Source organism: Chelonus insularis, unplaced genomic scaffold (genome assembly GCF_013357705.1).
Source record: "Chelonus insularis isolate UGA/USDA-ARS -01 unplaced genomic scaffold, ASM1335770v1 contig_331_pilon, whole genome shotgun sequence".
Taxonomy (NCBI): Eukaryota; Metazoa; Arthropoda; class Insecta; order Hymenoptera; family Braconidae; genus Chelonus; species Chelonus insularis.
In genome coordinates, this window is record NW_023276500.1 from 56,803 (window position 1) to 83,219 (window position 26,417).

The 26,417-nt window shown below is 28.6% G+C and overlaps 1 protein-coding gene across 1 annotated transcript in view; it reads left to right on the forward strand.

Annotated features, from left to right (window-relative positions):
• The window catches only part of LOC118066163 (protein piccolo), an 83,711-nt gene that overhangs the window by 14,031 nt on the left and 43,263 nt on the right, over positions 1–26,417 (forward strand). The window contains exons 2-3 of the mRNA XM_035081990.1: positions 868–983; positions 22,935–23,058. The gene's annotated coding sequence lies outside the window, so the exon portion shown is untranslated. The remainder of the gene's footprint in view (positions 1–867; positions 984–22,934; positions 23,059–26,417) is intronic.

A 26,417-nucleotide genomic window follows, 5' to 3' on the forward strand; every position in this document is an offset into this window, starting at 1 on the left:
GATAAAATTTAATCAATTAACACAAGAAATCATTCTACTCCACACAAAGTGTTTTTTATTTATTCAACAAAAAAATAAAGTAAAAGAACATTTCATTAATACTTCGTTGTTATTCCATCAGTTTATCTTTAATAATTAATTTTTTTGTCTCAAAATATCGCCAATAGTAACGTAAAAGCATACTTTAAACTTTCATTTTTTCGATATATGCATTACTCCCTAAAAATAATTTCCTCGTATTCTTTTTTTACAAAAAAACAACCCAACACGTAGTATGACTACTGAGTAGATAAAAAAGAACGACAAAAACGAGATCAGAGATAAAATATAAAGAGAAAATGAAGAATTATTAAGCTGTGGTGTTACATATAGATACATATATATAAAAGTAAAGAGGGGTTTTGGATCGATTGGTCAATTGGAAAAAGTAAAAGTTTGACCCGACCCCAATAATGGCTATTCGGTTAGAAAAGTTCTCAGAGCGACCACACTTTACTATATCGATTCAACTGAAATTAACTAGAAGCCGTTTGCATCTACCCTATCATCGCATTTCGTGTTTGATTAATCTACACTTTCGCACCCGCTTATCCAATCTTTCTTTTAGTTTTTTCTTATCGTTCACTTCTATATATACCCCACATATAATTTACTTGTCTTTTAGCCTCTGATTCACAGCCATTTGTTCTTTTATTCGTCACACAGAATACAATAATTTTCGATAATTACATTCTAAAAAAAAAGACGGTGCAAGTAATAATTATCTGACAAAAAATGCACAATCAAGTTCGTGTATTTATTTTATCAATACAATTGTTTGTTAATGAGTTGATAAATAATGAAAGATTTGTTTCTTTTTTTTTGCAGGAAAGGTCGAAGAAATTAAGCCACACGTATGAAAGGAGAAATGAAAGTCAATTGCTTGGTGAATTTTTTACAGTTGATTTTTTTGGCTTGACCGAATTTGGCGACACAAGAGACAGGTAATTCACTTAAGTTCAGTAACCAAAGTTTCTTGAATTTTTAACGACCACTTAGTGTCGATTAAACGGCGTACGAAATTTATAACAACATCGTGTAGCTCTTTTAGTTGGGTATTCAGTTCCATTTTCTCATTGAAGACTAACTATTACTACTATCTCTCTAGTTTATTTCACTAACTTTTTGTTACACACGTAGTTTTAGTGTATTTAATTTAATTAGAGACAAGAAACTTTATGTCAAACAAGCACACAGATAATCATATATAGATACATTGAATGTCGAAAAAAAATATTTTTTTTTCATGAAAAAAGTAATCGAGTTTTATAAACAATTGGACTACTATTTGATTTTTAAAAAAATAGAACAATTCTTTTATGACATAACACAGCTGAAAACCCATTTCGTGTCAAAAAGTTTTTAAAAACTAAATTAAAAAAATATTTAACTCTGTTTACGAAATATTTGAAACGCAAATAACAAGTGTTTTTTATTTTTTTATCCACTAAGCTCTAAAACAAAACAAATTTAATTTAACGAATAAAAAAACACCAATTTTTTCATTATCAATTAACGTTAAAATTCTTCATTAAATACATAATAATTTTTAATTACAAAAAAAACTGTTTACAAAATTTTTTTTCAGCATTAAAAAACATACAAAACATGTTATTTCTGTATTTCACTGAATGCAAGATAATTTAAGAAATTTAGTAGCAATCCATGCGATCTCGGAAACAAGTGCAAAGACCGCGCGCGAGAGTTTTTACTTCTTCACTCCCACTTACGAATGAGGCTCGTGTGGGTTTGATTCTGTTACGTGTCAGTCACGTTTCTGCTTTCGCTTTCTCTTTGCGTGTCGGCTCGTTTCATCGTTCTCGGTCTGATGCGGAAGTGTCGATTTATATAGACACATATGGGTTCTAAATAGTCTGCTGTCATCATTTTCTTTATGTGCTACTCATCAAATTTTGATAGAAATATTGATTAGTATAATTGAATACTCACGCAAGAGGCCTTGAGAGTTAGCAAGTCCAGATGAAAGAGCTTAGCCTAGTTGTATACGCGTAGACTTGATTGACATTAAATGATGTTGTGATCTCAAACTTGTTGGCGACCTTGCGGTGCTATTCAGATCAGGGTTAGGTTTCGCGACGTCTGATAGAGTCAGACAGGATTGTTATTGCTATCAGTTAAGAACAGAACGCGTGCGCAATGTTCTTTACGTCTCAAGAGAATACGGAAAGTATTATATATATATCTGTTGGATATTGTATGTACACGTAACAGAGACGTCTTTGAATATATACATTCCAGCAAGGTCACTGTGTTGATTGTAAGATATGGAATAAGTACAAGAAAGAAAAGGTGCTCGTGCAAACACAATTCGTTATGCAACTTGACAAGTACGTTGAGAGTTATAGATATATATATTCATGTGTATATGAGCAGGGATATTTATACTTTGAATTGCGATAAGCTTGATACAATAAATGATACAATGATAAATCATTTATGCACTTATTTCATTTACTTGTCGAAGTGATTGATCGATCTTGACGTTTTCTTCCACTTTTTTACGGTTCCTGGGCGTTACTTGCTATAAAACTTTAGATTGTTATTTTCAACATGATTTATTGGGCTTCCTCGAAAATTAATCATCGACATTTGCATTTTTTTGGCTTTTAAATATTTTAGTGCAAACTCTACAATTCATGTAAATAAATAAAGTCTTTAAATTGAGTATTACTATTTTATTTAATTGATAGTAATTGTTAAAAAATTTTATTTAAAATTTCTTTTATTTTTAAAAGTACATTTTATTTAACAGATTTTTTGAATGAACTTTTCCTTTGGAAAAGTTTCAACGCTGAGAATTTTAATTGCAAAATTATTATGAGCAAATGCATAAGTCATTAGTTATTATTGAGACATCTGAATTATCCAAGTGCTATATTAGGAGTCAGCAGTATTTAAAGTTGAGGAATCAACGAACTTGTTATTAGGTAATAGTTGACTTCAGTAGTTTGACTTCATAAAGTTTGAAATAGACGAGTAGAAGATGGAAGTATTGCAGTAGCGTACGTTATTAAACAAACATTTACATGAATTCTACAATTCAAATATTAGATAAGCACTTTTTTATAGAAAAAGAATGTTAATAAATTGTTGAATAGATAATAAAAGATAAAGAATGTAATACATGTTTGTTTAACGTAAAACATTCATTCGATCAATGTTTTACATTATATGAAATTTATTGCAAAAAATAATCAAATTCCATTTTATTGATAAAAAATTTTTTTCCAACCCATTCTAAGCCGATTAATAGTTAATTAATTATTAAACAATTGACAACAATGGCTATTCTAAATATGATGAAAAAATCCATAAAAATATTATTAAAGCAATATCACTTGTATTGAGGCATTTATTTAATGATTATTCCAACTTCTATTTGATAAAACACAATTCTAGTTGATTTGACTACTCATTATTAAAATACTAAATGAATTTATAATACATATCTCTGATTCCGGTTTGGTTAAATAACACAAACATTGATTAACACTGTATCACCCAGAACAATATTCAATAGCACGCGAGCAGTTGGCTAATTCCACCAACCTCGACATATGGAAGTAGTAAAATTTAATGAAGTTGATAAATCCTCTAACCTAAAATAGATTGAGACGTTAATCGTCATCATGGTCAGGTGGATAAGCAAAGCTCCACATGTTGAAGTTCATGGAGATCATATAGCATAACTTCATTTGTCAGTCAAATATTTTTTCTTTCTCTTCAATGATTGAATTAATCAATAATATTATGTGAAGTCAAGTTTAAATTTACATCTAAATGATGCTTTATGAGAATGTAATTATAAGTTCAACTTATTAATGAACTTTTTGTAAAATAAAAATTTGCTTTTTATCGATGTGACCAAGACTAGTTAGTTCATGGACAGTTTTCAAGTGTGAAAGTGATGATTCAGGACTAATTGGTGGAGTATCTTCTACCTTAATCAAGTATATTTTCTTTTTATTAGAAAAAGCTTGAATCAGCAGCATTTATCCATTTGACCTACAGATGAAAATCGATTACAAACGAATTTTTTTACTACTCTCGAGTTAAAAGATTAGATTTACATTGAACTTATTGATCAGAATATTAAATTTGAATATAAATAAGTTAAAATCAATCCAAACGAATATCCTCTTCTGAAATCAATTAATAAGCATTATCGCGAACCAGTGATGAATAACTTGTTGAGCAACAATAATTTTTCTGATTTATCTTCATTTGAAAGACATGTTAGACTTGGAGATTTAACTTTGCCTTGGGATTCAGACAAATCTATGCTTAGTACTGATCAGTGAAAGTAAACGAATTAGGAATGATACATTTATCATTCAAAGCTAAATTTACTGACATTTCAGTCATTTATAAATAATTTCTTCAATTAATTCAGTTTGTTGATCAAAATAACCTTTGATTAAATAACTTGAAGTTGACTGTCCTACTATGATCACAGCTTTACATCAATACGTTCATATATTCTAGTAACTATTCCTGGTTGTAAAATAAAAATAGAAACAACTTCACTAAGTCAAGTATAATTGACTTTAATTCTAGTTCTATTCACGGCAATTTTAATATATTTAATTCAACTCCACGTGATGTTACTTGGACTAGAATTTAAAGTGGTCCCTCTACACCTTTTACCAACACCAGAACAGTTCATTTGATTAAAATAAATAACAGGTACCAATGCATTTAACAATTTACTTAACTTATATCAACTATTTTTATCAATGTAAAATACTTGTAATAACTCTGGTAAACATTCACATTAGAGAAATGATACTTTCACGAAAAAAAAAGAAATCCAAGAAGAATAAAAAGATGCGAAGCTTATGAATAAAAAATAATTGGATATACACAAGATTGAAACGACTTGAACGAAAGTGAATAAGAAAAAGACTTGGTGTCTGGCGGTTCGCCAACATTTTGTAGCGAAGATAAACCTGTGGTATAACTGTCGTCTCTTACTTGCCTACGTCCCGCTAGGTCTTGTCCCCTTTGTCATCGCCCATCTAATTAATCTCGTTTGCCTCTTCAAAGTTCGCTACGACTTACGTTCACGAGAGAATTGTATACTAGCTAGTGTGAAGGAGGATGCTAGCATGTCTCAAGCTGCTTGCAAACTACTTTGAGGCGCTCTATATAATGTTAAAACGTACAGAGAGATGAGATAGGAAATGGTAGATAAGAAGGAGTAAGATGATGGCTCTCTTGCTGCATCTTACGTTTTTCCTTACTACTCCTAGCTTCCTTCTCTTGTTGTACGCCTCTTATTTTCGTTTCGTCGCGCCTCTCAAGATCTCTTATAGTCTGTTCTAGCAAGTTCCTACTTTACGGCACTAATTACAAGTGCAGGCCATTATGCCGGGAGCGAAACAATTAGCGTCGTTCCTCGTACTCGTTTCCTTTATACTTCAAATAACCTATCAGTCTTAGAACCTTAAATTTTACTTAGATTATACGTATTCTTTTTTTTTCTATGTATATAAGTGCTACATAATTATGTTCACGCTGGATAAAGGGTCCAATTATCCTCCGAAGGACGACGTTAATTTATGTCGAAAGATTTTAGATTGTGTTTATTGTTGAAAAATTTAAAGGCCAAAGTTAACGTCATATTAAGGGTGAAATTGGAACGAGTCAAACAGTGTAATAAAAACTGTCTAACTTGGAGTAAACATTTTTCTATTTTCCTTGGATTGATTTTTATTCCAAGTTAAATGGTTATTACTATGTCTCAGACTTGAAACAAATTTGCTCTCAATGAAATCATAATTTTCATTTAATTTTTACTGAAAAATTGTTTTTATGATTAAATTTTTTATTATCATGATGATTTTTTTACCTAATTAAATAATACGTGAATCAAGAATTATATTAATACTTGGATTTTTATTTTGGAAAGCTCATTTCATAGAATTTCATAGGATAAAAGACTTGTCGTTTATTTGAGAAAGTATTATGTTAAAATGGGTCAAAAATTTCATTTTTATTTAAAATGAAATTTTTGTAGTAATTTTCTATGCTAAATAACTCCATTGAATTCCTCTTTCTGATAAAAGTATTATAATTAAATCATTTTTAATGGTAATTTAATCGGGAAATTGCTTGGAAAGTAGATATAATTGATTAATATAATTAAAATCGACATGAAAAGTTTTAAATATGCATTAAAAAAATCATAGTTAAATGATTTGTTGGTTTTTATTATGTATAATACGAAAAAAAATTGAGTCAGAAAGAAAATAATAAGAATAACATGGATTGAAATTCTATTCTATAAATGTGTCTTACATTCTTTGCATTCTATTCTGTAAATGTGTTTCAATAAAAATATTAATATAACAATTTTCATCATATTATAAATTCAAAGGTGAAATTCTTAAATTTTTAAAAATTACTGTTATCATAATGACTACTTTTATTATTTACTAAAATAACTGTAGCAATTAAAATCTTTTGCGTTCTTCTGCACTTTACATTCATTGAAATTACATTGATTACAACTTTACTATTCTTTGTGCAGTACTTTATAAATTCTTAATTAACAAGAATTTAGTTATTTATTTTATATTCAAAATTTTAATTCTTCAGATTGCTTAGCTAATTTTACTTTTAATTACTTTTTTTTATCCAAAGATCAATTGTTTCAATAAACAACAATACTTGTTATTTGCTTATTATTTAAAATAAACAAAAACAATTGAATAATTAACAAAAGTTCTAGAATTTTCCACAGAAATTTTCATTCTAATTTATTCAGTAAAACAGAATTTTTGTTATAGTTGATGATAATTTACCTTGTATAAATCAAGTGTTTCGAATCTATTTGATATAATTATTGATTAAAATTACAGCATTTAGTAATGGATAAACAAGATTGACAGTTACCAGAATAGCTGAATTATTTGTTACAACATCTAATAATAGTTGAATAATTAATTGAATTGTGTAGCTACTAGGAGTCAATGAGGTTCATTCAACGAGAGAGCATCAATCGATCTGACCTCTCGAGTCTTTGTCCTTAAAGATGTCTACTGTCTAGGGCTGTTGTTCATCATTGTTGCTTTTAGGTCATTACTTCTTACTTATAAATTCAACTTTTTCTATAAATCTTTTATATTTATGACTTTTACACGTTTAAACCGTAAAATATATTTAATTATTCATCAACAGATTTTTATTTAACTCTAATCTTGATAAATGATAAAAATTTCTGAAGAAACTGTTTTAACTTGGTTTTTTTTTTGTATTAAACTTGCTTTCATTTCTTGAACACATATTTGTAAGCATTGAAATGATTTTTATTACTTAAAACATGAATGAAATAAATATCTCAATTTTTCCACAGCCAATTTATTCATGATGATGATCAAGGATAAGCATGACAATGCGATCACAAAAGCAAATCAGCTGAATGGTTGAGTTGTCTGTTGTATTTTGCACGTTAACATCATGGTCAAAGTCTCTGCCATCTACCAGAGCTCTCTAGTCTTTGCTTTCTCTCTCGTTCTAGTCACTCTCTTCAGTTCACGACTTCTACCATCAGTGGTATCCTCATGAATATTCCGCGTCGATTACTGCACCACACACGCGGGGCGTCGTCTACCATTATTGTTTACCGGTTTATTCATGTGCCAGCAACTATATGCCACTGGTAAATGTCGTGTGGGTTTATACAGCTCCTCTTATATCGTGAATTTTCCCCATTTTTTCTTCATTCAACATTTTGTAGACAACCTAAGAGACATCAAGTGACGAAAAAAATGAATTATTCCCCATCTATTATATTTTTTTTCTTCCAACTATTTTAAATATTTTTCCAATTATAACTCCATTGATGTTGTATAAAAGAATAATACCATTTCTTATTGATTTTTTAAGTTGTTAATTTTTCATTCCTTTCAATCAATTAATTTTTAACGTTTAAGTGATTGAAAATATATTTATGCTGATGGTCAATAATTATTTTTTATTTTTATTATTGCTATAAAAAAAGAATTGGTCAAAAGTAGGTGTTTCCAGCCTTAAAATCATTATTCATAATGACCCGAAATTAGCATAATTAACAATTGAATTTACAATTCGTTTTGGAGTTCATCTCCATTTTATCGTAGTTAATATTAACATTAATATTGTCGATATTTTTAATCGATTTGAAAATAATTAATAAAGCAGTATTTGATTAGTAACACATAACATGAGTCCAATTAATCAACATTTCCACGATAATTAATAATTCAAAAAATATATTTATTTCACTTTACTGGTTTTCCATAAATAATGTTGAAATTAATTGAAACCTGTTAAAATCAATAGTCATAAAAAGAAAAAAAAAGAAAAGTCGATAATTAAATATCTAAAAACATTGAAACTTCTTCTGAATATATGGACCAGTATCAATAGAAGCCATGCAGGTTTTGCTTAATAATTTTTCTTCTATTAATTTTTTTGTGTCTTCATTTTTTCGATATATTTCTGATGATAACTCACCCAGAAATGTAGTCCCCGAGCTGTTTTTACATTTGGTAGATTGAAATTTATTGGTTAGAGAAACTTGAATTTCCGAATAAAGCGATATTCTGAAAATTGTTATTCTGCTCAAGTTATACAATGACGTTACCATGACTCCAGTTATTATAGTTTCGGTTATGCAAAGTCATGCACGTTGTCGATCGATTCGTCTTTCTACTTTCAAGACTATATACTAAAGCGTATTTTGCCGTAGGCTTCTCACCAGACTTACAAACGATTGGTTATGTTATACGAACGTTCCACTCTCTTTCGTGTAAAATATCTCTACGTGTATAAGTATACTTGTATATCTGTATTACATAGGTATTCCCATGTACAACCCTAACAGCCCGATTGTTCTGGCCGATCGCGCGCGTAGGCGTGTTTCTTTGTGAAGCCGAATATTTTACATGAATATCAATAGTACATATTATTCATGTTCCCTTTTATACACCAGTCAATAAAGTAGTTAAAACATTTTTTCATTTCTATTAATAGATTTAACTCATCCGTGATTCATTTCAGTGCTAACTGTTCATTTTGATGATTGATTTTTTAATTAATTGCTTGTAATGAGTTTAAAAGATTTTACAACTATCAATTTATTTTTGACAGTAAATACGTTAAAACTATTTGTATTTATTTGTAAGCAATAGTTAATAGTTGGAATAATTTTTGTAAAATGAAAAACGAATTTTGTTTAGCAATATATTTTTAGAATAGAGATTGCAATTATCATTTTACTCTCTTGAATTCAACCAATTAGGTCACTGAAGAAATCAGTAGCCTAATTGGCACTGAAAATCAGTTAATAGTCACTGAAGTCACTGATAGAATTTAAGAGAATAAACTTCGAGCTTTAAAATACAATCTTGTTAATAATCCAACTCATTTTTTATAAATTTTTTCTTTATTAAAAATTACAAAAACAAATATTATTAATTTTTTGCTGTTCAATGACTCTATTTTGGTGAATAGAAATAATTAATTAACAATAAATGCAAGTGTAATTTGTTATACAGTTAAATCTTTAAAATTCTGTATACTTTGATAATTTTCTTAGTACAATAAGTTAGATGTTAATCAAGAAGAGAGAGAGAGATCCGCAATGTAATCTCTGTTCTTGATCGCTCGGTGTTGCAGCCCAATTCTCTGAAACTTTGCGATGTGTTTTGAACTGTTAGAAACAAGAGTAATAGAGTAGAGAAAGACAGAGAAAACATGAGTGAGAAGGGGAGAAACCCAGATAAATTTTCTGCGCCGTCGAAAATGATCACAGTTGGTTCGTTTGACCGCCAATTCACAGCATTTGCTCTTCCTTTTTCATTCTCTTTCTCCGTTTATGGAAGCCTAGCAAGCGAATGACGGGAAAATGTGGCACAATATAGCCACAATTCGTAAGCGTTAATGTGATACATCATCCACTGGAAATTGTATTGTATGTAGTGTAATACCACAAGGCTTCACTTCTAAATGTCCGTGTCCATTTGTTTCACAAAATTACAAAAGGGAAAAATTGACCAATTTTTATCATATTTTACTCAATTGTTTATCAAAGCTGTTTGTTAAATTTGAGATACTAAATTAATAGAGAAGCAAGCAGTAATTATGAATATTTTAGCATGAATTCGAATTGCCTTATAAATAAATTAGAGATATGTCTATTATTTGAATCTAGGGGATCCAGGAGCAAGACGGATCCTATTAAGCTGTCAAAAAAAGATGCATTTAAACGGAAATATTTCCTTAGTTTCAATTACATTATTACATGTATTAGAAATGTAAGAAGCCGTTTTGCCCCAGGTTCTTTTATTATGAAAGCCATCCATGACACATGACCACAGTGAATGTAGATGAAATTTCAGTTTAAATCATCTAAATCTAGTAGGAAAATGAGAACCTTCGTGCTAACAATTACTTCACAGTGCGTGGGGTAATTCAGGACATTGATTAGATTTAATTTGAAAAATTAATAAAGGCGTTTAATTGTTATGTAAATACAATACAATCTATACTTTCTATAATTGTTTTTTATGTTTACTAAAATATAGTTTGTTTGAAAATGATTTTGAAAATAAATTTCAACATTGAATCACGAAAATTAAAATAAGAGAATATTTTGTTATTGTTTGATTGATTTGTTTACATTCAGGAGTTTCAATAAATATAATAATGACGCAATAATAACAGTAATATTTTTTAGTTGAATGAAAATAATATTACGACATTCGATATTTTTCTGTTGTATTTTGAAGATTAGCTTATCGATTAGGCTAAATAACTACTGGTGTAATAGATATTCAAACACTAAAATAATTTATTTTTCATTATTTTTATATGATAATGATTATCATTTTCATTTTTGTTTCAATCAATATTTGATATCGTCATTATAACCAACATTCAAGGTTCAAAAATAAAAATATTCCTTTATGAATTTTTTATAAAAAATTTATTTTCAGAAATAAAAATATTCACTACAATACTATTTTTATAATAATAAAAATAAATTTCGTTATAAATATTTAATAAATAAAGTAAAAATAGAAGTACAAAAAAATAAAAGTGAAAGGATAGAAATTTATTATAGATAATTCTGGTTATTAAATATTAAATTCTTATGAGAATAATAATAATAATGAACTTTTATTATGTATGATCATATCTGAATAATAATAAAGTAAATGAGTGATTATTAACTTTTCACGAGCATCGTCAAGTTCAACTGCATAGATTCTCAGAGTGATTTAGACGAATCGATGAGCATTAGTAACTTTCCCTTATGTGCAATCAAGTGAAGTATAATTATTATTAATGCGGATGATTAGTTGTTTTTCCTACGTCAAACACATGTTTTATATGAGAAGTTTATGTACGGATAGAAAGGAAAATAGGACGACCTACTACTACTTGCTGACGTCATGCTTGCGTTAGTGTGAGCGTAGGAAGAGAAAGACGGAGGAGGATGAAACACTAGAGAGGACGGATACAGCTGCCGGAACATGAGATCGTCCGGGGATGCACCGCGCGTAATTGGTCGCTCCCGCAGGAGTCCCTTGAAAGCTCTGACAGTCTAACTGTCAAGTCAGGTACTTTTGCAAAAGCTTCTTCGATGTCCTAATTCTCTACCGTGTTTGAATTTGCAATTTATTCTCACAAATTTATCCAACTTTCTTCTAGATAACAAATTTGATTGTTCAGATGTCCCACTAATGTATTAGTAGCTCAATAATGTTAAATGTCTTTTCGAAAATGGAACAGCATAAGTATTAGAACTGTTTGAGGAAGAATAAGAAAGAATTGAAGAAAAAAGAAAGAAAAGTATCGATCAATAGAAAAAAAAACTAGAAAAGTGAGGAGGTAAAAAATTGGATAAAAAACTTTAACTTTTCAAATTTTTTTCAATTTTGATCATCTCATTGTAGCTGGAACATTTTTTCTCACAAGAAAAGCAAGTGGCGGATGTTCCACTGAATTTGTCCTCGATTAGATCTCGATATCTATTCAAGTGCGAATAAAGGAGTGGCAGCAGTGGTAGAGGTGGTAGTTGAGAAGCAGGTTCAATTTAGGAAAAGCGATTTGTCCTTGAATTCCGTGACTCGGAAATAAAATTTAAGTTTACTGATTAAAATAACTATTATTTATATCTTTTATCAAATTCAGCAAAAAATAAAAATTACTAAATCAAGGAAAGCACTAAAAATAAATAATAATAATAATAAATCTCACCTCAATCCAAAAACATAGAAAGATTAATTCTCAATCACTATTTATAAATTATTAAATAAATAAAAAAAATTGTTTAACAAGTACAAAAGTAGAAAGACTGTTTAAGAGATTAGAGAGATGAGTAAATCATACGAATGGATTTTTAATGATAATTTTGGAGTGTAGCAGAGATTCACTCACAAACATTTTGGCCAAATGATGTTATTTATTTAGCCAATGATCCATCGTAAGCTGGCACGATAACTTTTCATAGAAATATTGGCAATCTTTTCCCGTCAATAGTTGAAAGGAATTTCTAGATATCTCTAATAACTTTCCTGATGATTTTGGCGGTACGATGCGTCGACTTATCAACTAAACTCACGTAAGAGACAGTGAACGATCACACGGTTAGCTTGGTCGTTATTTGAGGAAAGAGGGTACTGAAGAGAAAAGCTTCAAGTAGGGGGTACCAGACCTTTAGATGTCTGGCATTTGCTAGGAAAGACGAGATTAATATTATTCTCACCACGTGCCAGGGCTCATTTCGCACCATCCCTTGGAGAATCTATATTTCCCCTCAGTTTGCTGGGCACGGAAGAAAGAGAAACGTTTTGAAAGACGAGATGAGGGCGCCCGATTCATCCAACTTTTTCTTCTTTTATACGTAGCTGAAATGGAATGAGCTGAAATATTTTAGTACAATAGAAAATCACATTTTGTATATATTGGCCCAAATCCAGGCAACATTTTCTCCATTTGTTTAACTGCTGAATAATATTGTAACTATCTCTATATATTACTTTTTTTTTTTGGTGCTTTACAATATCTTTTTTCTCAATGAAAGAGAATTTTCACAATGAAGCTTTTTTTTCGTTTCAATACACATTAATGTCAACTAATAAATTGATTAATAGAAAGCAATAATACATTAATAAATTATATTATTAATATTTTAAAATATCGGCTATAAAATTAAAATACAATGCGATTATTTTTTTTGAAAAGTGTTTTCTGATTAAGTTTATGTTTTCTTAATTCACACACTGGAATCATAAATAAAAATCTCTAAAAACCCTTAATTTCGTAGCAAATAATATTCGATATAAAACTTTTTCAATCAGAATTTTCTATCTATATATAAAGGGTGAATGGCCCTAATTTCGGTTTGCTGAAAGTTATTCTATAAAAGTTACATGGAGAAAGTATATATCAATCGGTTACTCCAAAAGGGGAACGTGGCAGGTTATTTCACATATGACTTCTTTCCCTTCTATTCTGATTCATTTAGGGACACCCTAACCTCGTGTCTAATGATTTTTCTATTAAAAAAATGATTCTTTCGATAAAAATCGATAAAAAAGAACTTTTTTTCAATCAACAATTTATGTTAAAATAATTCTGTAAGTAATAAAGGTCAATAGAATTTTTTATCAGAAATATTTAGATGTTTCATCATATAAATAAAAACTCAACGATTTTTTAACATGGAAAAATTTCAATTGAGTCGAACGGCTCATGAATTTAATTGCGGAAAACAAATTGTAAAGAGTTGTTGAATTTCCCTATGGCAGTTTGTTTTTTATTTATTTATTTTTTTAATCCTTTAACTTTTCGAAATGAAATGAATTCTCTTCAATGTATTCCTACTCAAAACCTGTAATTGCTGAGCACATTTTTATCAATTCATTTATTTCAATATCAAACATATCAACGTATCTATTGTTCTTTCTAACAATAAAAAAAACATGAAATCAAATAAGATAATTTGTTGACTTTTTTTTCGAAAGTTGATTAAATTTTTAGTAGATGGAAAATGACACCTGTTGGAAATTGACAAGAAGAGTTAATGATTTTAATTGAACAAATTAATAATTTATTGGTCGTTAAAAAAGTCAACAGTATCTTGTTTTATATCTTCCGAGGCAGGTTGTTGTTCATTGTACTTTTTTAATACCCGATGGATCAGGATCGATTTCCTGCTATCACGGAACATTGCATCTCTAGTAAATAACCAACTGAAACACGCGAACGACCATGTGCTTGCTGACATAAATATCGTGAGCCGTCCGGGGAACCGTCTCGACGTCGATGTATATATGTATTGCAGCATACTCTCTTCTTTCAACTCAGAATGTGTACTAGTAAGTATAATATAAATGCGCGAAAGAGTTCAATTTATGACATGTTCGTGGTAAATATGAGCTTTTGCACCTGATGGTTTTTTCAAATAAAAAAGCTCTAACTAATAAACACATTAATTTAATACTTTTATCGTCGAGTTTTTTAAAATGATATGTCATGATAATAATTCATCAACAACTGTGTGTCAGATTATTATAAATATTTTTCTTCTTTTCTTACATTAAATTACTCTGAAAATATAAAATTACTTTACCTTTTTTTTTTCTTTAACTTTTAATTCGCTACTTTCTTAGTTACCGTCGTAGCTCTCTAAGATTTTCATTGGTCCGCGTGCTTCTAACAAAATTGAAATGTAAATGTAGAGAATTCATTATGATAGTTATAAAAGTTTTTGATATGAGACAATTTTTATTTTAAAAATTCTTTTTTACCTTCATACACAGATTGTTATAGTGAATAAAATTTAAATAGAAGCTTAAAAATTGCGGTATGAATTTTTTTTACCATTTATTGGTTTTTTTTTTCTGGATGTCTCGCCATTAAAAAAAGTGAGAAGAGTTGTTGTAATAGGTGTGGAAATCGAAAATTGAATTTTTATTTAATCGGGATGGTTTGATATGTATACAATCATTTTAAATCGTTCTGAATGGGGTAATGTCTTTTTCTCTCCATTATAGTACACATTTTTTTGTAGTTACATTCTTGAAAACATTGGGATTGTTAGATTAAATAGCTTAAACTAATTATTTTAAAAGCATTAATGTTGAATAAACACTTACGTAAGTCATCTAAAATGTTTTATTTATAAAAATGTAAAAAAAAAACATCTAGGATATACATTATTTCATAATTATCATTTTAAAAATGTTATCATAATTTTCTTATTATTATTCTAGAATTTACGTCTCACATAAAAGCATTAGTTATTCATTTTTTTTAGAAAATTTATTCTGACTCGTTTTTTATTGCATCTTTTAATCGAAACAACTCTTGAGATTATGATCGTAAATACATGAAGACGTGATTCATTTCTGAAGTTAAAAATTGAAGTTTAACAAACTTTTAATTAGTGTCAATATTCAAATGTTGAATAAATTTCAGAAATCAATGAAGGGAAGTGGGAGGTTAGTTGTAAAAATTTTTAGTTTTTTTTAATGGGGAAGTTAAAATATGGAGAAGTATTTTCATAATGAAGGACTTTGAAATGAGAGGACTCTTATTTAGGTATTAATGTGAATGATAATTGAGCTTAAATTGATAACAAATGCTTGTATAAATAACTTTCTGGGAAAGTAGTGACATGTCACAACTTATTACCCCGTTCTTGGGACAATTTATAACTGGCGTGAGGGAAGTAGTGAAAAATATTTGCATGATTTTTAGATATTTATTGTAAATCTACATAAAAAACATCTTCTATAAAAATCTCATCGGCTGTACTTAGGTCATAAAGAATAGATTAAGTGTAAATTGAAAACAAAACATCTGAAACTTGCTGAGTAATTAAGCTGTTACTACTTACTTCTGTTACTACTAGCTTCCTGCTTCTCTACATTGCTTTCGAAAACATTTCAAATTTTGATTCCTTTTTCTTTACTTTAATGAAGTCTTCTTCAGAAATAATCAATTCTTGAATTTCCGATTATCATTTGGATTTAATTCTACTTTTAAATTCATTAATACTTTGAAAAATATCATTGAATACAGTTTTGTAACTGATCTTTTTATTTTTGTTCTCAATTTTTTTTTAAAGATAAAAAAAGATTGTAAGCTCTAGGCATAGAAGGCTTCCCTAAAGTCCGATAACTTGTAACTAATTTTATCCTATTGCTATTTAAAAATCTACCTTGTACTTGATGTAAAGTAAATTGTCCCTCATCTGTATACCCTCTATCGAACGACCACAGTGGTTTAATTATTCAATTAACGAGTTGCAGCTAATGAGTGAGAGAGTTAATTACAATATTAGTTATTGTTACGTTAGTAATAACCATTAATTACACTCATAAACTATTTATCTACATAAATATTAATTTTAAACTTTGTCCCTAATGACAATATCGTTTTACATGCTTCAATTTAATTTTTTACAACATATAGATGCAATCTGTCTCCTCGATCACCATTAAAGAACAAACCTGATCTTTATTTATTTAACCTCAATAATTTTTTCAAATGTTGCTTTATTTTTAAAAAAGAAAAAAAAAAGCAAAAAACTCTCACAATTGGGTTACTGATGTCAAATTGACAACTATGTAGTAAGGCATTAACTATTTTTAACAACCACTTTTCTCCCACTAGGATAAACTAATTAGACTGAGATTAGTTTTATTTATTATCAATTATCTATGAATTTTTCCGTTATTTACAATTGCTGTTATTATTTTAATTTTATTGCTATTATGATTTATTTGTTCACCAACAATAGGGATTTATTTTCCGTACGCTGTAATGCTCACAGAGAGAAACCGAAAGAGTGTGCAAATACTGTTATACAATATAAAAAAAAATTGAATAATATGTATTGTGTACTTTAAAATAGGAAATATTCAATATGAGAATAAATTTAAATAAATGTAGTTAGAAAAATATGTAAGATAGTGAAGGTACAGGAGTAAATCTACTCCAAACAAGTATTTCTTTGTTACTAATAAATATTTTTCGATACAAGTATATTTTATTTAACAACTATGTTTACAAAGATTGAAGTTGATGTATAATAATAAAAAAAAATTTTGGAGTAAGAGGCACAGGATGTTTGACCAACTCCTATTAATCATATTATTAAAAGAAAATATTAATTACCTCTTTCAACGGATTGGTATTCGCGTGTAAACATTTTTAACGTAATTACAGAATTTTAGTTCAATATATAATTTAAAGTTTATGCACGCATAGTTCAGATACCTGTATAACGTTTATGATAACATGGTTTAACTATACCAAGTTGAAGTGAGGTATTATTGGAAAATCAGAAGACGATTATGGGATAATATCGATGCTCTTAGTCACGAGTATTGAGATATATACTTGCTCGTAAATTCATACTCTTCGTGAAGATTTATTACGTTACTTCAAGGGTTTACGTTAATCCAGTTGTCTCCTTTGATGATGCATCATGACTTATCGATTTTAGAAGCGAAAGTTTGCTTTATTGCAAGACAGATCAAGAACTCGTGAAACCATATAATGAGATCGAGTGTTAATTATCACTGAAAAGTAATATAAAGGTCAAGGGTGAAAAAGATCATCATTTCTTTTGGAGCAATTCATGATTATTTTTTAAATTGGTATCACAAAGATAACTAATCATTTTTTTTTATTTATTTACATAGAAAAGATGTTAGCTTTTAGTTGAACTTTTATTATGTTTATTTTTCTTTTCGTTTCTTTATGAGGTAAAAGACATTGATACATGGATGACGTTTTTTCCAATAATCGGAGTAGTTTCCGCAATATTCTTATATATATATATATATATAGATATATGTATATAGCAAAAACAATCTGGTTTGACATTTATACTACTTTCGAATGATACTATAATTTTATTCCGGGTAAAGAAAAATTTGTTTATTCGATACTTTGCCGAATAAGAATAAAAATTTTATCATCTTTTTTAAAAACTTTTTAATATTACTTATCATCATATCAACTTTAATATAATTTAATATCATTACTTTTAGTACATGTTTACACATACATTATTTATTCATAGAAAAAAAAGTGTCTAGTATTATTTTTTTTTAAATTTGCAGTTAAAGGAATTTAGTCGATCATGAATTCGTAAATAATTCACCATTCGTGCACATAGATTTAAAGTTCTATAACGGTTGAATGTTTTTTTATTATTTTTATTGAAGTTTTATGAATAATCAAAAAAAAAATTTCAAAGCAAAAGATATATTTTAAAAATGATTACAGATTTTTTAACATTATTTTTATTCATGATGGTATATTTTTATAAATTCATTTTGTAACCTTTTATCAAAATCGCAAAATTATCTCGAGTACATTCATAACATGATAACCAATAATACGTTTTAAATACGCATTAACTTTTTATCTATTATTCAACTCTACCTTTCAGGTTTTATTTTGTCAGAAAAGTTAATAGTGTTGCGAAAAACAATACATCAGTTCATTCACTCTATGATACTAATTATATTAATAAATAATTAAATTGTTATATTTGACCAAATATTGCATTCAAAAATCTATGATGTATAAAATAATGTGCTCCAAAACATCTTTAAAATTTTTTTATATGTAAATAATTGCAGCATCTAATTTCCATTGAGAATCTTTTAATCATTTTTTTTCTCTGACCAGTCTCTCAAAGTTTATCGCTGTAAAAAAGATCATATTCTCAAATAGTTAATTTATGGTCATAAATTTGGGTAAAAAAAGTTGATCAAATGATAAAGCATTTAGACATTAAATAGAAAAAAAAAATGATAAATCCGTGTATGTATTTATGTAGATTCCAATCTCTTGGATTATTTTTGGTTGATATGACTCAGAAAAGGAACAAAGGGCATGTGAGAAACAATTTCGTATCTTCTCAGAGCGGACAATTGCCCATATTAATTCCGCTATATAATCGCATTACCTGGTGTGCGTGTTGTAAAACCGGTTTGAATGATCGCGTCATCGGTATTCAGTTTAGTGTACCACACGTATATTTTATTGAAGAGTCTACAGGCAACACACATAAAGAAAACAATTGCTCATAAATATTCCATAAATAAAACAAGAAAAAAAAAATAGAAGAAAAAGAAAAACAATTCTTTAAAAAGAAAAGTAAAAAGTGAATTGGAAGTACTTTTAGGGAAACTTATTTTTGAATGTTAGCAATTTGTTTTCTGGGCTATATAACTCGTCTGTAACTCCTGGTTCGGATTCAATGAGGAGAGAAAAGAGGAGAGTGCGGAGGCATGGCAATTAGCACGGACTAGTACGTAAGCTCGTCGAACCACCGGTGGTTCATTATCAGTGCGAATTCACTCTACAATTTTCCCTTATTCTCTACCTTCTCCTTTCCGATTCTCTACGAGGATATTATGTGTTCACTTAATGTACCGTCAATTCGTCAACAATTTCACTTGAAAGATTAATGTTCATGGCGTACATATGTGCGGCTTATTATTGTCTGTGGAAAACGACATGCTGAGAAAATCGAAATTAAAGATTTGCTATTTCATTGTGATGTTGCTTCATTTTTCAGTCATAATAAAATATTACTTTTACTTCATAGAACTTTCTTGCAATTAATGAGTATTATTCAAACCAGAGACCATTTTTTGTAGAGTTAGAAATTATTTATTTTACAACTATTAATAAGTTGAATCAAATGAAAAAAGTGTTGATCAAATTTTGAATTTAGTTGATATCTTCAGTGGTCTATCATCAATGACTAAAAGGAATTAAGTAGTTATGTTTTTATTAATTACTACATTCAGCAAAAATCAGTTTCTTACTCTAAAATAAAAGTATTGAATTATTCCAATCATCCTAGATATATTTTGTACTTATCAATTGTTGTGAATGGAGTTTAAATCACATTCTAAATTTAATAAAAGTGAAATTATTCAAAATCAGTGTCAAGTATGCATCAAATTTACAACATTGACACACTTGGCACTAAGAATGTGTGAAAATCTACTAATTTGCACTGCTTTCCTCGACAAAAGTAATTTAACTTCAAGTCTAACTTATTCAAACGAAGAAAAGCTATCATAAAAACACTTATTATGTTAAACCGTTATGATAAGACTCAACGATAAAATATTTTTATCTGTTATTTAACATCTACATCTTTCGTATCAACCCGGAAATAACTGCATTAACCTGAAATCTAAACTTCTTTGATTTTCAAAAGTATGAAATATTTGATAATTAGAGTTTTCCATTTCAATGAAATTTAAAAGGAAAAAAAAAACGCTCTTGCTCTTTGACCCATTTTCCGAAATTCTTCTTCGTCCATATACCTTGTTCTTTATGCTACTTTACAGTCTTTTAATACCTTGCCTCACTCACTCTTAATGTTCTTGGCACATCAGCAAGAACAGGAGGTCACAAACGACTTTCCCAGACGCTCGTCCAAGTACCGGTATCTTTCAGTCGATGTTTAAACCTGTCTTAGATGTATCCCTTATGTTTAAGGCCAGGCTGTCTTTGTAAAATGACCTTAATACGATCTGAAAATGGAATGGCTGAAGAAGCACTTCATAATTGACCTCTTTTTATTTATTGTTTTCAAAATGTTGACATTTAAATTGAATCATTTTATAGACAATTCTCATGTTGTTATTCTTTTATTGAATGTGATTCATCCGCTTTTAAGAAAATCTCCATTGATTTCAAGAGCTTTTATGAGCTTAGTTGATAGTTAAGTTTATTATTAAGCTTGAAATATTTATTGATGACATTAATGGAAGTTATTTTTGTTTTAGTCAGTTGGTCAAAGCAACTAAAAAATATTCCAAAATCAAACCTCTTTCTATTTATTACTTCTAGAATGTCAAAATAACTGACATAGAATTTGAGGGTAATAATTTATTAATTTTTTGTTCAAGTTTATTTAAAGCTTATATAATCATAGAATAATTTGGAAAATTTCGAAGTTTTAAATTCGTTGTGGATAGAACTTTTAAAGTTTTAATCTTATCTTCATATTTATCATCAAACTTAAAATTTCTTGATGATATTCAGCTAAAATATTTTTATAAAGTAATACGACAGAATAACCGAAAAAAGTTAACTCGTTAATTTATTTTTTTTTTTAATGTCAAAACTGTTAGAATGTAGATGTGATATTTTTTCAATTTTTCTAAATTTAAGTTAAAAGCATACTCATAAATTCGGAGAATTTAATTTAAGAATGAGTTCCGAAATATCTTGTAAATTTTTCAAATGATTAAAAATTGAATGTGCAGCATAGTTGTAGTCTGATTATAGCATTTTTGTTATTAAGTTGAGAATCCATTTATAATATTAATTGGGTCATCTTTGAAGAATCACATGCGTATAAAGAAGCTTAAAAAGTACGTTGTCATCAATCTTTTCATCAATTGTTTTTATATTAATTAAAAAACTTCAATGTTGACAGTTTTTCAATTTTTCACAAATTGTGTATAGTAAAAGCTTCTATACAATATTGCCTTGTCAATGATTTTTTGTTTAACTTATTAGAAACAGTAATGTCTATTGAGCTACCAACAATTAATGAGTAATAAAATTTTTAACTATGATAAATTTTTAATCGTTTTCAATAAAATAAAAAATAATTGACAATAAATATTTATTTAGTTTCAATTGATTCTTTTTTTTAATTAATAAATAGTAAGTTACAAAATAAGTATTCATTTGCTTGCAAAAAAAAGTAAAAAATTCTGTGATTCACTCTATAAATATTTTACGAGTGTTTTATCGTATTATATTAAAGAAAAACATGGTAGAAATTTTTTTAACACTAAATAGATTGTTGATAAAATTTAAAAAGTTAGAGTAGCTTAGTACAATTGATTACTCGTGAATTACAAACCTATCGATAATATTTAGCAAAGTTATTTTTAAAATAAATTAAAAAGTATTTTATTTCTCAATCTCTTGTAATTATTTTTTTACAATTACATTAATTTCATTAAAAACCTTATCAAATTTATATAATCAGAAAAAGTCACTAAATCCATGTCAGTCTAATTGCTTCACTTACCATTTAGTTCGAAAAACACTGATTACATTAAATCAGGTTGTTTTTTTTTAATGACCTCAATCCGATTTGATGACAGAATGAATAAAGAAGCCACTCAATAATCGTCCTCTTGTTATTCACTATCTGTTTTAAATCAATTCAACTTATTTCGCATTATTACCAAGTTACTACCATAAATTCCCTGAGAAGTTAAATTTATGAACATTAATTATGATTTACAAACATCTTATTGTTTATAATGGACGAGATTTGAGAACACAAGATATTCTACATCGGCAAAAAAAAGCTGCAACGACTGCACGAGTCCTTGGACATAAATAATTTATCCAGCAGCAGCGCGAGCTGCGATGTATTGCATTAAATATGAAATCCAATATAAACTTTTCCCTTGCTTCGGCTGTATTGTAAGAGCAGAGAAATGAAGAACAGGGGTGGGTTAAGACGTTCAAGTTTTCAACATCTATACCTTGGGTAGTCATGGCGGAATGGAGGGGTGCATATCGACGTTTAATCAGACACACCACTCGCATACCAATGTACATTGTTGTTGTACACATACAGAATGATCAAATGTTCAATATTTTGAGAATTATTTTACAATACTTTTCTTTGACATTTACTGCTATAAAAGAATAATACAATTTATGAATTAACTTTCCCAAGTTTTTTTCAACTTGTCAACTTATAGTCTGTACGAAATTGAGAGAAATATATTTTTGTACTTGTTATTCTATTTTTATGATGAATGAAAAAATAATAAGAAAAATATTATTTTATTTTACAGAATGCAGGGACACAGCCGAAGCAGTTCGGAAGTGGAGGTTGCGCAAATGCAGCCCATAAGCACGGCTGGCTAATAGACCAGCATAGCCCAAGCCTGCCCCCGACATCCCACAGCCAGACACCAGGTGAGTCGTTAGTTCTCATACCATTCTTCTCTCATATCATGTTTCTTGAAGAAAAGTTAAAAAAATGACTCCTATAATGTAAATGCCTTCTTCATTCTAAATATGTCTATGAGACAATGAAATATAAATTACCATTTTTCTTAGCAATAACCTTGGACACTGCTGTAAGAAGTATTTTATTCCATTATGCGAGTGCTAGATTACACATCGGGTAGGTAGAAGAAATATCAATATGTCGAGGCTTGGTATTATTACAATCTATTTAAAGCCTCTTGGGGTATTGAAAAAAATAATACTACGAATGAATAATAATATTAAAATCATTTTGACTAAAATAATAATTTTAGAATATTTGTCATTTTTAAATTGACATAAAAATACTGTTAACAAAATTCAAAGTCCATAGATTAATTCATTTTCATGGATTAAAAACGTTTTTTCATTTTTGTTTTGTTCAATTAAACAAATAATCTGATACAATATATTTCATTATAAATTATTTTAATAAATAATTCACAACAAAATAAAAGCTTATGTAGTTATTTATTAAACCATAAAAAATGATCAAAAAAATTATTTCTCATAAAAGAATCAAACAATAACTACAGAATTGATTAAAATACTCCATTCTTATTAGATAATTTTTATTTAAAAATAAAAAAATAATATTTAGCCGATAGTATTGTGTTATTATCTTCGAAATCAATCACTTTCACTTGCGTATATAAGACACACATGTTATAAATGGTTAAAAAGCCGTGAGATGCTCGAGGGAAGTATTTATCGATAGGAAAATTGACTGCTAGGTAATAAATTGCAAACGATAGCAAATATGCTTTATGTTATGAATGCTTATATTTAGTACTTCAATAATTTTACTCCGCGTCTTATTAGCAATTTCAATGCATATTATTATCTTGGGGGCATACTTCCTATTTTCTTATCTGTATGCTAAAGAAAATTTTTAATTGATTAATTTTAACACATCTCTAAGTTATGGAAATATACAACGATACAGGATATTGGTTATCGATCGTTAGGCTCATTAGTTTATGAATAAGGCCGCAGGCGTTGTAATAGCTGTTTACACATCATACTCACAAATCAATGCAACATGAGTCGAGCACTTGGGATATTATACACAAGAGACATAAATTATTGTATTATTATCCTTATCGAGTTTTTTTATTCTCAAATGATAGCATTATGTATGTATATAGATATACATACGGAAGTGATCGGGTAACACATTAACTTGTGGTAGAGTAACTGAAGGAATGAAGAAACAGGCCAAGGGGAAGGTTTCAACGAGCGAAAAGCACTCGGGTGCTGATATTAATTAACCACTTGAAGTTAATTACTCGTGGCCACACGCGCAAGTTCCATATAGTCCGCAAGTTTCAACAAGTATCTACTTTACTTTCTTCTCTTTATAATTCCTTACTTATTTCTACTCACTTATGGATGAGTTTATTATATCAGACTCTGATAAATAAGCTTCTGCCACTCTTGAGACATTTATTTGCATAATTTATTTCTGCTGTGCATTTTTTCGAATTCATTTGCATATTTTTTATCTTCATGAGGGCTAATTTTGAGTGAATTTAAGTATACTTGGTAAAATGTAATTCTTTAGGAATAGAGAAAATGTAAAATGAAATGAAAATAATAAAGGAGAGGACTATTAGAGGAGAATACATTTTGTGTAATGGTTTTAATCGGATCAAAATTATAGAAGTATGTTTAAATATTTTTTATTATAGAGAAAGATGGGGTAAAGTGGAATACCAAGAAAAAACGTAAATCAACAAATTATCCATTATATTAAAAAATGTTAATAATTTTTACCATTTTCTCGAGCATTTCACTTTGCCTCCACATTTTACTTTATTCTCCCTTCCCCTAATTACATGGCAAAGGGCATTAAGAACATAATTATAATTTATTAAAAATAATTTTTTTTAAATAGTTAAATATGTTTTTCTTTTGATAATGAGAATATTTTTATTTTAACACTACACAATTTTTCTAAAGCTTTTTTTGTTGGTAGGAATTATTATTATTATGGAAATCAAATGTTTGTTAAGGATAAAAAGATATTTTTTTTTACAATTGTTTGGCCATACGAAAGGAAAGATAACGAAATAATTTTCGCAAGTGTAATAAATATCGCTACAAAGACAGTAAACCAAGTGATGAATGAAACTGACCTTTTCTCAAGGCCTATGTCGTCCATAATTGATATTTACCATGCATTATTTATATCACGAGCATGACTCTTCTTTAACTCGATATAATTATTTGAACTCTTATCTAACAATTTTACTCTTAAAAAAGAAACCTAAGTAACAAAATGATATTTTTATAAATAAAAAAAGTTTCTTTTTTTTTTATCATGAATGCACTCTTCAGTATAATAACATTATTCACTTTGTCCTATTTAAAAGCTGCATTGAGCTGTAGAATACTCAGTAGAGAAGAAGACATTCAATTATATTTCTATACCTTTCAATTTTTATAAACTCATTTGTATGAATTTTACAAATTAATATAAAATAATTCTTAAAAAAGATTGAGTGTGAAATTGAATTAGTTTAGGTTGCTAAAAGAAGACAGAATAATAATGAGATAAGACAACCGAGTAGCGTTGCTTTAATAGGCATCCAAAAATATCACAGACTGAGTCAACAGTGCTTTTATTAGCAGCGCTCAAGTAATATGTTAATTCAAATCGAAAATAATTGCACAGCAATTAAATTATCAAATAGTAAAAAAAAGGATAAAATGTCAGTATATGTCTCCATATAGTTCTGAATTGTAATAATTGAATGATTTTATTACCTACATCTGGTGACATTTTTTAATCTATCGAGCTTCACAGTGAACTGTATGATGAATTGTAATTGACTAAAATTTGGCGTGTGACTCGTGGATCCACGCATAGTTGGATTGAGAGTGATCGATCATTTACGTAGCAGAATAGAGAGAGAGATGCAAATTACGCACGCTTCGTAGCGTCACGTCAATTGTCGGGACTTCTAGGGTGAGGAACACTGAGCGAGGGTGAGTTAAAAGGAGGGACGGAGAGACGAGGTATTATCCGGGCATGACCCTCGATGCGAAATCAATACCGGAATAGGGAGTACTCCGAGCGCTTTGTTTCATGTCTTACGAGATACATTGATCAGTATGTTTTTATTGTTTTACACTTTTTAAATGTTCATATAACAACACAAGTTTTTTTTAAAATGTACTTTACCTTATTGGTGGAATTATTTTAACTTTTTTATTTGCTTAAATACAGTTTAACAATGATACTTAATCATTCTCAAGGGCTCGATACTTTTTCTTTTGCTTCT